Source organism: Protopterus annectens, chromosome 4.part0 (assembly GCF_019279795.1).
Source record: "Protopterus annectens isolate FY-2018-M chromosome 4.part0, PAN1.0, whole genome shotgun sequence".
In the NCBI taxonomy this organism is placed as follows: domain Eukaryota; kingdom Metazoa; phylum Chordata; order Ceratodontiformes; family Protopteridae; genus Protopterus; species Protopterus annectens.
In genome coordinates, this window is record NC_056733.1 from 1,708,770,332 (window position 1) to 1,708,785,752 (window position 15,421).

Here is a 15,421-nt window from a genome sequence, read left to right on the forward strand (position 1 = left end):
AGGACTAAGAATGAGGATTTAATATAATGTTGTTTTGTCCCCAGGGACTTGAAACTCAGGGTTGGTATATTTGGTGACAAGGAAGTATGACAATCAAACAGATGAGCCCCTGGAAAACCAAGTGCCTTTTATGTTTTCTGCTGATAATTTTGCATTGCTAGCTATATTTTCTTTAATTTTGTGGAGCTCAGCTTTGGAACAGTTAATGATTTACATTAAACCCACTTTTAGACTGACCTACATTTCGAATATATAAGAAATTAAGTAAAAAGAGGGGAGAATGCATGGAAAAATTATAAAAATATAAATTTAATTGAGCAGAAATAGTGGGAGAAGACTGTACTTTTGATGTGTATTTATATGTGGTATCATTCAAGATATACAGTCTAGATAAAGGATTATTTATTCATCAGAATGTACTCAAACCTAGGCAAAAGCCCTATTCAAAATTTTCCTCTAACCTCAAGGAGGGCAAGACAAATTATAAAATGTGAATTATGCACAGTCAGCAGCATGTGGTGACCTTGGGAGGATTTGATTGCATTTGTCTTAAGTGTTTTGCATTTAACCTGAAAGATAAACTTTGACATACTTTAACAGAAAAAAACATATCTGAGAGTGCTTTATATGAAATTCTGGGAAGTATTTATAACTGAATAAGTTCTCTGACCTAAGAACATAAAATATAATGGAAATATCACTGAAAATGAATGGCACAAATGTTGTTTTTATGTGATATATTATGATTTATTTATTTATTTATTTATTTATTGACATTTGTTAACCGGGTTAGTCCAACTGGGATTTTGTCCCATTTTCAGTGGAGACCTGAGGAGAAAAGCTCCAGATAGTACAATAAAACATTACAGTGGTAGACAAGCACAGCAAACAATAGAAATAAAACTAGCATTACAGTAGTAAACAATAGAAAATGACATTAACAACAGTTAAATGACAGCAAATTTTTTTTTCAAGAAAATACTATGTAACTGTACTAGTGAGGCAGAGTGCAGAGTGTGAGAAGGATGAACTGAGTGTGATTCCATTGTGGGGGGAGGAGAGAACTATGTAGGGTCATAGCAGGGGCAGATTCTGGAATTGAGTAAATGTGTCTTAAGTTTCTTTTTAAATAGTGGGGTGTGAGAGATTGAGCGTATGTCAAGGGGAAGTTTGTTCCAGGCTTGGGCCACAGAGTGTTTGTAGAGTAGCTTACCTACTGACTTATTTGGGTGGTAAATATCAAGCAATTGTAGATTAGAGGTGCGGAGGGGTCGAGATGGGGTGTAGACAGAGACAAGGAGAGATAAAGATGGACAGTAGGATGGTTTAAAGAGCACAGAGTGCAGCATGTGAAATTGGTAGAGATGTAGTAGTTGTAGGAGTTCTAGCCATTGTAGAGACTTTAAAGCAATACAGTGGTGTGTGTTGTTTGGGGAGTTAGTGATGAATCTGGCTATTTTGTGGTAGGATTGTTGGAGCTTGTTCAGGGTAGTTTTTTGGATATTTGTGATAACTGGAGCGGCATAGAGGAGAGAGGGGAGGAGAAGTGCTTGTCCTAGGGTGAGTCTAGCCTCAGAACTGAGATATTTTTTTGTTCCAGTATAAGAGACCTAGTTTATGCATTGCTGTATGTGTTGATTGAATTTTAGTTCATCGTCGATGATGACTCCTAGGAGTTTGGGGTAGGTGTCAGGTAGGATAGCTGTGTTATTACAAGACTTAATGATAAAGGAGGATTTATGATGAGTAAGAGAGTGGGGCAGTAAGAGTAAGTGTTTGGTTTTTGTGGAATTGAGGATCAGTAAGTTTTCTGAAAGCCATTGTTCAGTGGAAAGTAGAGCTGTTTGAGTTAGGGAGTGTAGGTCAGAGATGTTGTTGGCTGTAGAAATGATTGTGGAGTCGTCTACATATTCTATGAGAGAAGACTGATAGCATGAGGTGAAAAGATCATTGGTGAAGATGTTGAATAAAAGGGACCCAAGATGGAACCTTGTGGAACACCAGTAGAGATAGGTAAGAAAGGAGAAGGGGAAGTGAGCCGTTTGACTGATTGTTTGGGTCCAGACAGATAGCTAGCAAACCAGCTGAGGGTGGAGGTGGAAAGGTGAAGGTTAGCAAGTTTAGATAGAAGTAATGGATGAGACACTGTATCAAAAGCTTTGGAGAGGTCAAGAAAGAGACAGGAAGTAAGTTTATTGTTGTCCAAAGATGGTCTGAGTGAAGGAGAGTAGAGCAGTACTTGTGCTGTGACAGAGGCGAAAGCCATGTTGAGTAGGGATGAGTAAGTTGTGATTGAGAAGGTGATGGAGAAGTTGAGTGTGGATACATTTTTCTAGTATCTTAGATAGTGGGGAAAGAATGGCAATAGGTTGATAGTTTGAAGGGGTCAGTGGAGTTACCTCCTTTATGGAGAGGGATAGTGTAGAAAGATTTCCAAAGGGTAGGAACAGTAGATTCTTGCATAGATCTATTTATTAATATTGTCATTGGGTAGGCGATAGAGTCAGCTGCGAGTTTTAGGAAGATAGGAGGTAATTTGTCAGTAGAGGGGGAGCAGGATTTGAGTTTGAGCAGTAGAGATTTGATGTAGGAAATGGGAACAGGCTTAAAGGAAAAAGAAGTAGCGTTGGGGGTGGGGTCAAGTAAAGAGGAAGAGGTAGGTTAAGAGGGAAGGAGATTTTGGATGGAGGATATAAAATGTGAATTAAGTAGGGTAGCTGTTTCCTCAGGAGTTGTGTTTGGGTAGGGTGAGGGGAAAGAGGGACTACCTGGGTAAAGGATGCTCTTGAGTGTTGTCCAAAATTTACGAGGATTTGAATTATATTTGTTCTGGCCTGAGCTATAGAATGACTTCTTGTCTATTATTGCCTGTTTTTTAGCACAATTGCGTAGTTGTTTGTATTTGAGAAGAAGAGGTGTTTGTTTAGATTTGATCCAGGCTATCCAGACACTGTCTCTTTGTTTCATGATGGACTTAGTTTCCCTTGAAAGCCAGGGAGCATGATTGGATTTCACTCTAATCTTCCTGGAGGGAGCTAGGGAGTCCAGAGTTTACATGAAAATGCTGTTAAAAGTGTTAACAGAATCATTTAGAGGGAGTTGTCTAAGGATGGACCAGTCCACGTTTTGTAGAATAGAGTTAAACTGTGAAGAATTAAATGTAGATAGTTTTCTACATTCTTTGAAAAGGTGGGGTTTAAGAGTGCGGGAGTTGTATCTTAGGATGGAGGTAGGGAGATAGTCACTAAGGGAGTCTGATAAGGTTGTGGGCTGGTGGTAGTAATGGGGGGTGTTGGTAAGAATCCAGTCTATTATGGAGCTGAAGGCTGAGGTTTTGTGGAAGCGAGTGGGGGTAGAAATGAGTTGGTGGAAACCATGAAGGTGAATACTATGTAAGGGAGAGTCAGTAGATAGTTTTGACCAGTCTATATTGACATCGCCAAGGATGAGTGTTTCATAAGGTATGTTGAGAGTGAACCAGGATAAGATGTTTTCCAGAATGGGTATATTGTTGCCCTGAGGAAGATAGATGGAAGTTATAGCCATTTTTTTTGTGGGGATTCAGTTGAATGTTTAGAATGAGAAGTTCAGCAGGGTGGAAGCTGGGAATAGATGTGAAGTAAGGTGAAAGTTTAAGGGTGTTAGAGTAGAGGATGGTTATGCCACCATCTTTCTTTGAAGATCTGTCATAGCGGTAGATGTTGTAGCCAGGAGGGAGAATTTCACTATTACAGATATGTGGCTTGAGCCATGTTTCAGATAGGAATAGTATGTGAGGGGTTTTGTAAGCAATCCAAGAGTGTAGCTCAGTAGTTTTATTAGCTAGGCTTTGAATATTCAGTGAATAAAAGGTTAGGTGTTTACATGGAGGTGAGTTATGGGACAGAGGTTGTGTGTTTGGTAAATTGTTGGAAGAGAATTGTGAGGAGGAGGTAGATAAGGTAGATGGGGGTATGGGGGATAGGGAGAGGGGGGTGTAGAGGGGCCTGGATTGGGGTGGATGTCCCCGGAGGAGAGTAGGTCTTTAATGAGAAGAGCAATTGATGTGAAAGGTTGATAGTATTTGGGTGGTTTAGATTTAGTCTTATTAGATGGTTTGAGAACTTGTAGTATGTGTCTTTTATATAGAGTTGAGGTAGAAGTGTTAAATAGGTTTGGAGACATGGTAAAGGAAGAAGAAGTAGGAAAGCTGTAGAATGAGTGAGAAGTTGGAGAACAGAGGAATGGATATGTGAGGTGGTAGTGATAGGAGTTAGAGACAGAGAGTAGAGTGAGTAGTGTTGCAGATATAAGTAGATGCAGCATGATGAGTAGATTGGATTGGGTGTGGAGAGAGGAAGTTAGGAAAGGATGTGGGAGTGGTGATAAGCAGGAAGTGGAATTGTAGTGGATGGCTTGGCAGGAAGGGGAGGGATGGTTAAGTATAAAGGAAACTGTACTGGGGGTGGGTGGAAATGGGTGTAGGGTAGGAGAGCAAAGTGAGCCTCAGTGTAGTGAGGGTGAATGGAGCGAGGCTGCACCGACAAGGAAGAACCCAGTAAAAAAACAATCAGTAAAAGAGGAGAAAGGGAGAGAAAAGAGAGTGTAGGGTTCTAGCTATAAGCAGAGGTAGTGGGCCAGAGATTAGGATAGCAGGGGGTTAGAAGCAAAGCACAAGTATAGAAGCTTAAGGAAGAGCAAGGTAGGGCAAGGAATAAGGGGGAGCTTAGGATCTCTTGCTGTGGTAGAGAGGAACAATCCAAAACAGAACAGGAGCCCAACAGTAACCAGCAGAAAAAGATGTTAATCTCTAATCCTTGATTGTGCAATATTTAGTTCGTTAAGAGATGCCTTAGCATAGGCCGGACAATTCAAGGCTAACTCCATTTTTTTATTATAATCAGTGATGTCAAAGATAACCAGTCCACCACCTTTGACTGGTTTAACTAAATGGACATGAGCTGATCTAAGTAGTTTTAGTGCTCTTAACTGTTCCCTAGTGATGTTGCTCTGTTTATAAAAAGTATTACTAGCTCTAATGAAAGGTATGCGTCTAATGTATAACTCACACATGCTTTCATAAAGAGCTAAAAGGGGATGAAGAGGAGGGTTTAATGTACTAGCAGGCCTAAGTACATGTGCAGTTTGTTGAACATTGCCTAATAAAAAGGAAAGATTTAATTTCCTTACGTAACACTTTAACAAAGTTTTTACTATATTAATGTTATTACTTAAAACATGTGTGTTACCCTTCGCTAGCAGTTCTACTAAATTTGCTTCTATAACAACAGATGAAAAGTTGTAAATATTAAAATCCCCTTTAGAATTAGTGAGAACAACAAGGTTATTTACTGCAACAGAGTCATTTGGAACTATCTCTTCCGACAATTGTTCCGCCTTTTGTTCCTCTGATACTGAGGGTGATATGCCCCAGTAGTGGGCATGTTGTTCTTGTCCTGGTGAAAATTTCGAGCAAGTTGATTGTTATTTGCTTGCCCCTCACGTGAATTGTTAGCCCGAATTCTTTCACTTCGCCTAACTGTATCAGTGAAATCAATGTTGTTAACCTCAGATTCAAGTGGTAATAGACTGTCAACAGAATTATTATTAGTTGACTTGACTTCTGTCAGGGGCGTCACTGTGTTGGAATCGTGCCAAACCTGTGAAATTTGTGGTCTAGGATAAGCAGAGCCATTAGTGTATGCCATACGGTCACGATTCATTTTTTTAATCTTGTTGTTTTTAAGTCTGTCAACAATTGCTTAATACTGGTAAAGACTCTGTTGTAGTCAAACCTATATCTAACAAAGTCAGGATGCAGTTTAATAGTTTGGTCCTAATCTTCGACTTCCTTCACTAAATTCTTAATCTGCAATGAGTAGTGTTTTATCATTAACTCCATAAGCTGAAAGCCTTGCTGGTCAAAAAAAGAAAGTAATTCTGTGTGGAAAGGAGAATCTGGGATTAAGCCAGTTGGATATTGATAGCACCTAAGGCCCTTAGGTACTATCCTTTCAGATAAGCATTGTCTAAAATATACCACCTCAAGTTGGAGCTTCTTCAATTTTAAAAGTTTCACATCAAAAGATTTCAATTTGCCAGCAAGCGAACATAAATTTGTCTGAGGTAGGTTAACATTACGAGCCGGTTGTTCCTGGGGGTTAGTAAAACTAAAACTTAACTTGGTAGTGTTGTTAACCCATTCAGTAAAAGATGGAACTCCAATAAGCTCATTCGTGTTAACAAATTCATTAGAAGCACTGTTATCTACAGTCGGTGGTGCCAAGTTGTAAATAGATACACCCACCTGTTGTGCTGGAACAGTCACTTGTTGACCCGGTGGTATTGAACCATCTGAAGACCGAAACTGAGGGTCAGTGTTATTGGAATAATTCTGGGAGTTCAAGTTCCCCTGGTTGTTTCCGTTAACAGATGTAATAGTGTTAGGTTCGCCGCTTCGCTGCTTGTCTACAGAGTCAAGTCTCTGAGTTAGATAATCAGTACATTGTGACAGTGAATTAAGAATGTTAGTTAAATCCACTAGTTGGAAAGTTTGCAAAGGTTGTGTTCGTCCGAACAAATTCGGGCTGGCTGGGCTGTTAGGTGATCCAGATGCCATAAAAACTGTAGAACAAACAAGCAAACTGAGCGGAAGAAACAAACAATCCAAAACAGAACAGGAGCCCAACAGTAGCCAGCAGAAAAAGATGTTAATCCCAAAAAAACACTTTCTTTTAACGTAAAGTTAATTTAATAAAAATTTTTCTCATGTTTTCGTCACTTTGAGTAAAGTAACTTCTTCAGACACACAGACAAACAGCAGTTAGACAGTTTCTACAGCATTTAAACCATGTAGCATGAAGTCATGTGACTAATAGCAGCAATGAATTAAAGGTGCAGAGCACAATAATTCAAACACTATTAAAGTAAATCTTAAAACTTACATACTACCTCAAATAATAAGTGTGTATGCAATCAGTATACAATATACAAGGATTATATTAATGTCATTAGTAAAAAGTTAAAAATACACTATTGTGTAAGATTTCTTAATTTAAGCAAACATGAAATATTACAATTCTCATTCAAACCAGGCAAGCAGAAAGCAGTAACTGCTAACTGCCATTCTAGTTCTCGTACCTCTAATAGTACTGGATATGGGCCACCTCTAATGTCAGGAAGTACCTTGTCAATAGCTTGGAACGTGAAACTATGTCCACCATTTAATGAAACATGTTTTGCTAAAGCATTTTCTGTTTTATTTTTGCTAATCGCATAATTCCAAGCTATTGACAAGGTACTTCCTGACATTAGAGGTGGCCCATATCCAGTACTATTAGAGGTACGAGAACTAGAATGGCAGTTAATGCTTTCTGCTTGCCTGGTTTGAATGAGAATTGTAATATTTCATGTTTGCTTAAATTAAGAAATCTTACACGATAGTGTATTTTTAACTTTTTACTAATGACATTAATATAATCCTTGTATATTGTATACTGATTGCATACACACTTTTTATTTCAGGTAGTATGTAAGTTTTAAGATTTACTTTAATAGTGTTTGAATTATTGTGCTCTGCACCTTTAATTCATTGCTGCTATTAGTCACATGACTTCATGCTACATGGTTTAAATACTGTAGAAACTGTGTAACTGCTGTTTGTCTGTGTGTCCGAAGAAGTTACTTTACTCAAAGTGACGAAAACATGAGAAAAAGTTTTATTAAATTGACTTTACGTTAAAAGAAAGTGTTTTTTGGGATTAACATCTTTTTCTGCTGGCTACTGCTGGGCTCCTGTCCTGTTTTGGATTGTTTGTTTCTTCCGCCCAGTTTACTTGTTTGTTCTGTGGTAGAGAGGACACAAGCAGATAAAAGGAGGAATGGGTATAGGGAAGATTAATTTGGATTGTGGGGGTATGCTTAACAGTGGAGAGGAGTAGGGCTGAGTGGGGGGTTAGGAAGACTGAGGGATTAGCAGGTTAGAGTAGGAGAATGCGGTAGTGGAGAGAGAGAGGTCAGCAGGTGAGCTACAGCCAACACAGGGGTAGCCCTGAGATAACAGGCAGCATATATATGTTCCAGTGGAGTAGTATATACTTTAAGTCCACTAAGAGAGGTCACAGTCCACAGATGTTTGGCAGGAGGTGGTATTCCAGAAAGTTTGGGCCAGGACTAGATTCAGGGAAGCACAGGTAGCGTTAAATAACCTGTAAAACAAAAATAAAATACATAAGACAAGTGAGTTGCAAGGGGATAAGGGAATAGGAGCTATGAGAGTGGCTGAGTAAATGAGTAATATGGGGGGACTACAGAAGTGAGTATAAGGTAGGATAGAGTGAGATATGAGTGGGGGTGGGGGGCAGTGGTGTGGGATTAGTGTAGTGGGGGCACTTGTGACACAAAAGTAGTGGGACACTATTACAGTTACAGAACTTGTTTACACATTGCATGAGATAGTCCAAGTCAAATAAATAAGAAATTCAATCACTTAAACAGCAGTTATTGTGCCAATCTGTAACAGTTAATACACTTAGGGTAACAGGTAATCAATCACTTAAACAGCAGATATTAAGCCTAGCAATGCACTAGACATAGTCAATCACTTAAACAGCACTTATAAAAATCACTTAAACAGCTCTTATAAAAAAACAATTAAGGTAGCATACATATAATGTTAAATATATGAGTGAGCATTTAGTTCAGTATGGGTAGGTATCGCATCGAATGTAGTATATATCTATGTTCAAGTTAAAGAAATGGTGGTCGCTAGACAATGGAAGGGAAGGACAGAGTTAGGGAGGCATCAGGAGAAAGAGACAGGGGTAGGCAGACAGCGTGTGGTGAGAGATGCACCCAAAAGGTACACAGGGGAGTTCAATTACTCCTAAAAGTAGCACACAAAAAGGGCCGATATAAAACAAATTAAAGGCCAAGTGACAAAACCCAACCTGAGATTCTAAATTCTACTTAAATTACCAATGGCGACATTGATTTGACATTAAATGCAAGGCAAATACCTGGGATTTAGCCAGTTTTAACAGTCCCTGGGTTAGCGTATGTGTTTGTAGCAGTTTAAGTAGTTCCTGATTGCCATTCATGTTTCACAGATTAAAAGTAGCAGTGTGAACACGCACAAAGGCTGACTAGTGGGAGCGGTAAAGAAAGTAGAGGGAAAGTAGAGAGAAACTAGAAATAGGAGTCGCTAGTCTATAGATAGAAGTGTCAGTGTGGGAGAAGCATTAGTGGGAAGGGCAGGGAATAGCAGACCAGCGCATGGTGAAAGACGCACCAAAAGGCCTGTTACAGATTCCAAGTCACATTAATGATTAACTTGTATAACATTAGCTACACTATTAGATTATCACCCACATGACCGTTTCCAGTGAATTACAGTTCAGTCCCTCACCACACTACCTTTTAACATTATGACAACGTAAAGAAGACACAGTTGTAATGTAACACTCTAGGTTTCTACAGCAGGCATGTATTACCCCACAATCTTAGAAGTGGGTGCTCTGCCCCATATACTGTATCCATGTACTTCATCTAAAGTTGTATCATCTCAGAAAAGAGGGAAATGGACTTATTCAATTTTCTGAAAACAGGTGCAATGTTGAAGGTCGCATTTACCAATATTTAGAGTACAGGGTTTTGGAGGTACAGTACCTGCACTAGAGAGGATGCAGGACAGTGTATCCCTGCAAAAGGGCTTTCAAAGTAATGAATACTCCTTTTATTTATTTACTTATTTATTTTTTAGCAGTTACAAAGGATAGCAAAACATTGAACTCAGGAACAATGTTATCTCTAATTTTTATCTCTTTAACAGACAACCAAAGAGCCTATGGAATGTAGTAGGCCAAGAAGGGCTAGTAAGACCCAGAAAATGGATTTGATTTAAGTCTAAATACATGTTTGTACTACTAAGCAGACCTCTCAGCTGTCCCTGATCTTCAGGGACGTCCCTGATATAGACTCCAGTCTTAGGTCTGTCCCTCTTAATCCCTCTTAAAACTGGTGACTGCTAAAGAAAAGGTGGTGAAACAGCCTTAATAAATAATGATAGTAATTCAGAGTTATAGACGCTTTATGTCAGAAAACCTATATTAATCCACATTCTCTTATTCTGCAAATGTTTCAGGTTAATAGTACAAATATTTAAAAAATGTCCCTGATTGTCCCTGATTATTTGAAGATTTGTCCCTGATTCTGTTGAGATTTGTCTCCGATCGGTTGAGAGCTATGCTACTAAGTAGTGCTCCACTTTATGAAATGGTTAATTACAAATCTGAAATATTTGATTATAGTAACTTGTAGTATTTCATTCAATAATAGAATGCAACTGTCATTTTCATATTTTCAACTTTATGCCATGCTAAGTATATGCACATTTAGGCTAAACATTTGCACTTTGCTTGGTCATTTTATCTTCAACAACTTGATTGAAAATCTCCCATAAACAGAATATGCCTATCAAGTTTCTTCTCTTGATATTTGACTTTATACATTGCAGGAAATCAAATGTTTTTGGCCAGTAAGGTTTCACATTTTGTTATTTTCATCACAGTTGTTCACAATAATAGTTTTGTCATTGCTGTAGTAACATTCTCACTTACAATGCTGTGGCTGCCAGAGCTCGGTGCACCAACATCTCACCATTTATCACTAAAGTGTATCCTTGTAACTAGTTCCATGTGTTGGTCATGCTGAGGTACAAAACAAGTCACACAGTAACTGAGTCTAAAACAGTACCTAGAAGCTGAAATTGTCAAGTCTGTAGGTACTTTTCATCCTCTGAACTGTAACTGCCAAAACCATTATCAAGCAATTAGCACTTTATGCTAGATGCTTAACAGCATATTTTACACCACATGCCAAAAGCACTTCTTTGGTATTAGGGCTGCAAGTGATGAATGACAGTAACATCTTTTGTCAGAGTGTGTGCTGCCCATGGCCACGCATCCAATGTGTGGCAGTCTCATAAAGGCATGCACATGAAACTTACATGGAACACAGGTCAGGATCTTGAGCAGAGGTAAACTGGTCATTAGCATTTCAGAATAGTCAATCAGAATAAAGGATATAAAGTGCACCCAGAGGGTTTAGTCACAGTGCAGTTGCTAAACACATAAATAAGAAGGAAGATGGACTATTTTTATGTTTTGGGCTTTAGAGACATTGTAAGAAGGCTTAAGACTATGTGATTTAGTTAATGAAACTGAGTGCACTGAATTGTGTTGGATTTTTGAAGTTAAGATCTAACAGAGGCTCAGGGCTGAATGATTTTATATCATTGAAACCAGTACTTAAAGCCAAGAAGCTTACGAGATGAATTTTTATGTATTGTTTTATACTTGTGATTAAGAATTGTAACAGTTTTGACATCATGTCCTACGTTTTAGGCTGAATGATAATCATATAGTCGTTTATGAATGGAGTAGTAAGACAGATCGGGTCCAGGCACCTAGGCGGTGCGACACCCACCTGTGAGACAGCTGGATGTGGACACATGGCAGGATGACATTTTAACTGCAGTGACAAAGGACTGTGGACAATTCTCTGTCAAAATTGAGGGAACCCCTACACCCTAACCACAGGTGGCATATACAAACCACCACAGTGATACACTGTGCACCCCCTTAGAAGCCACCATGTGCAATTGTTAGTGGAAAATTCCGCTGGGATAGCATGCCACGTGGGCATGAAAGTGGTACCATGGAACCCGTGTGCTATGGGCTAAGCCTTTATTAATTGAATATGCAATGTGATGTGTGTTGTGCTTGGTGCATACGAAACCCAGACAGCATCATAATTTGTAGAAATGTGCCACAGCACGGAGGAAATCCTGCACATTAGTGTAGTCACACTTATGTTGTAAGATGTGCTTTAGGCGATGCTCCCTTACTACAATAGCCTTCTTACGCGGTGTTACAGGCATCCCCCTCAGAAGAGATTCACGTCGAGTATCCGTCAGGTTCTGCTCCTGCTGCAGAACACACAGAAGGTCAGCTAGCTGTACAGTAGGGCGACCCAGTAATACCTTCAGCCGACGATGCCATGCCTCCACCTGGTTGTTAGTACGTGGGAAGTCCATCTCAGAGACATCGGACACATTCCAGAACCGCAGAGGGTATGATGATGGCATTCGTGTCTGTACTGAACAGCGGGATGCATACTTGCGTGGTCGGCCTCAGACATAATGATGGTCTAGAAATACACCAATTGGCTGGGCACATTCTGGTAAGGAAGCCACAATGTCCAGAAATGCAGGGACAACATCATCCAAAGGTAGGAATGCCAACGCTATCAGCTTGCGAATGGCAATGGAGAAAGCAGTGTCCGTGCCATAGAGGGCGACAAGGTGGTGATGCTGGATCTGTCGCCAGATGATCTGTGCAAAATGGAATAGGCATCCCTTCAGAATACTCCTAGGGAATGCTTTCCGGCTGGCACGAATTGCTGCCTTCTCAAAGTCAGTCATAATATACTGTGGTGACAAAGTGCAGCCCTGGTCAGTTGCCATACCCCTCAGCACCTCCCACAAAGTGGTGTATGCAGACTCCGACTTCCGTGTCATGAGACAGTACACCAGGGTACGACCCTCATTGAGGTGGGGTGCCAATACAGCCATGTAATGTATATAGCTGGCGACAGATATCAGCCCGTGTGGGAAATGTGCCATCACCAAGAACAAAGTCGGACCTGCACAGGTCAGTCAGGTTCTGTGTTGTAGTAAGTACTACCAAGGAAGCAGTACCATCCATATCCGACCTTCTACGAAGGATGAAGCTGCCACTACGGAGTGGATACTGGCTGGCATCAATATCTGCAAGGGTTGCTGGAGGTGTAGCCATGGATGCCCGTGCCTGCTGCCGTACCCTGGTGATGCTTCTTCGAAGGGTTGCACGACAAGGCATCTCCTGCAGTACATTGTCATCTGCTGTGCCTAGCACACTCTGCATTACCAAGCTCGGCAATTCATTACCGGTTACCGCCCTCTGCCGCAGTTCTGCTCGCAATGTAGCCACTTGTGCCATTGTTGCATCTGGGCCGTGCTGGTGTGGCAGTGATTTCAGCAATTCCTCACCCTCTTCCTGGCGAACAGTGATGGCACGTCCTCTGCATGCCTTCGACCTCCGCTCACTACATGCCCAGTACCGTTTTGGTGGTGTCTCACGTTCCAAATGGTAGAGGTACCCCTCCACCACCAGCATGGGTTTGCCACGTTGGCTGGGCACTGTGCTGTATCTGTTGCCAATCAGACCAGGGCTATACAGATACATACATTCCAGCATGGTTGCAGCACTTGTAGATGGTCTCTCAGAATCCATCACAGCCGGTGGAGCTTGGTATGGGATATACTACTGAACTTGGAGAAAGTCCCTTCCAGACAGTAGGCCACTCGGTTTACACCTCCTTGTCTTATACCGTGTGTAGTAACTCTGTCTGTCACAGTGGCCCTGTACAGCTTTGTGCACTCCAACCGTCTCTGACCGCCTCTTCACTATGGTTGCACTGTCTGCAGTTAACACATCCCTGGGGTTGCCGTATGCTTGTACTCTGTTTAGAGTCCACGATGCCTGATTGAGCACAGGTTCTGTGTGTACTGTGCCAGCCCCTTTAACTCCCAGTTGTTGCTGCCAGCCAATCACGGTATAGGGCTTGGTGTCTGCTTAAGTGGCAGATGTTACTTAGGGAGGTACCTCTGTCTTGCACCCTTGTCTTCCTACATGGGGCTGGGTACTTGTCTATACTCCTGTAACAGGGACAACATGATGTGTTTAGCAGAAGCTGCATGTCGTACTCTACTGTGGAGTCGGAGATGAGTTACAGCTACTATATCTCCTGCTACTGGGTTAGTATGTCATGCTTTACCAGGTTGGCATGTTCACACTTACAACTGCACTCAGGGGCTCTAGCAGGGTAGGTACTGTTTGTTGCAGGCATGCCTGTTATTTGGGCTTGTCCTATACTACAGACCCCCTGCTGTGACATGCTTACTACTAGTACACAAACAGGTGTTTCCCTAGGTTATAGTGTGTGTGGTCTATTGACCCTGACACTGCTTTGTCTGTACCTTTAAGGGTTTAGCCTGACACATGACCTGCTATTCTATGCAGCATTTCTCGGGTAAAGTGTGCTGTGCATTGCTCTACGTGATGGGGACTTTACTTCCTGCTTCTCGGGGACTGTTTGCTGTGTTTGCGTGGACAACTGGGGCTGTGAGGGTAAGTAATGGTTTAATAACTGCTTATGCAACTGTTTTGGAGCACTACCGTTGTGCTGTTTATCGCACCGATCAGCGTGTGTTTGCCGGCCGTTTACGCTATGTGTTGACGGCCTGCGTGTTTGCCTTAGGGGCCGTCTGCTTTTGTGTGCTTTCCCACCGCCGCATCTTTCCGCCTCGTATCTACCTTTCGGCAGCACCGCTCTACGGTTTAGCGGTGCTGCGGCCTTCTGGTTTCGGCGATGTAGCTCGCGGGCATTTGTCTCGCGATCTACACGCCGGAACCCAGACAGATCATGTGGTTGTTAGTATCTAGGCTACGCTGAATGCAGTTGTACTCATTGGTTGTTTTTAAAGTTTTGATCGGGTGGGGTAGTATTTAAGTGGTCATGTTTTTATTCCTTATGGTCTGATGAAGCAATTGTAAATTGCGAAAGCGCTTACCATTGTTATCATTAAAAAGTTTTTTTGTTTTTTTTTATGTGTTGTTCTAGTGCTATTTTTTTATTTTTCACTACATAGTTTTTGAGGCCATGTACTAGTGTGATTCTATCTTTTGTTTTTTGTTTTGGACTTTCTGAGTGAACCACACAGAGCGCCACCAGAGGTTTTTGTTCTACTGCTTGCATGGTGAATGTATGAATAAACCTTTTTTTCCCGGATTTGCTATTTACTGTAGGTCATTAAGGTATACTCTCCCCTAATCACCTCCAGTAAATATACCCTACTTATTAACAGCAGTGATGTAGCTAAAATTTCAAAATGCTATTCTTCACTTTCATATCATTGAAAGATCATACTGAAATTTGTCTAATGGCAGTCGCTTAACAATATCACATGCCAATTAGACAGTGAATAGCTTTGGCTGTTCTTTACAATACTTATTTAATTTGGGCCATAAACTAACTTACACTTGGGGAAATGAAGGTTTAAGGCAAGGCTCTGCAGCCATTTAATTAAGGCCCATGAAAGCATCAGCTAGTAGTAGAACAATTTAGTGCAATGTACATGTACACATGCATGCCATCACAAATAATGCAAGGACATTTATTGCACTAAACATTATCTTTGATTAATTTTGAATTTAGCTTACATCATCAAACTTTGGAAATGTGATATGTTTAGAAGAAACTGCACTTTAGTGTCACATCCCTGTCTTGTAGCCTAAGGAAGGATACAGACATGCAAATAAAGATGTTGACCAGCATGAGGTGA

At 40.9% G+C, this 15,421-nt stretch overlaps 1 protein-coding gene across 1 annotated transcript in view; it reads left to right on the plus strand.

Annotated features, from left to right (window-relative positions):
- The window catches only part of LOC122799991 (vegetative incompatibility protein HET-E-1-like), a 964,337-nt gene that overhangs the window by 643,124 nt on the left and 305,792 nt on the right, over nucleotides 1-15,421 (plus strand). The gene's annotated exons all lie outside the window — the stretch shown is intronic.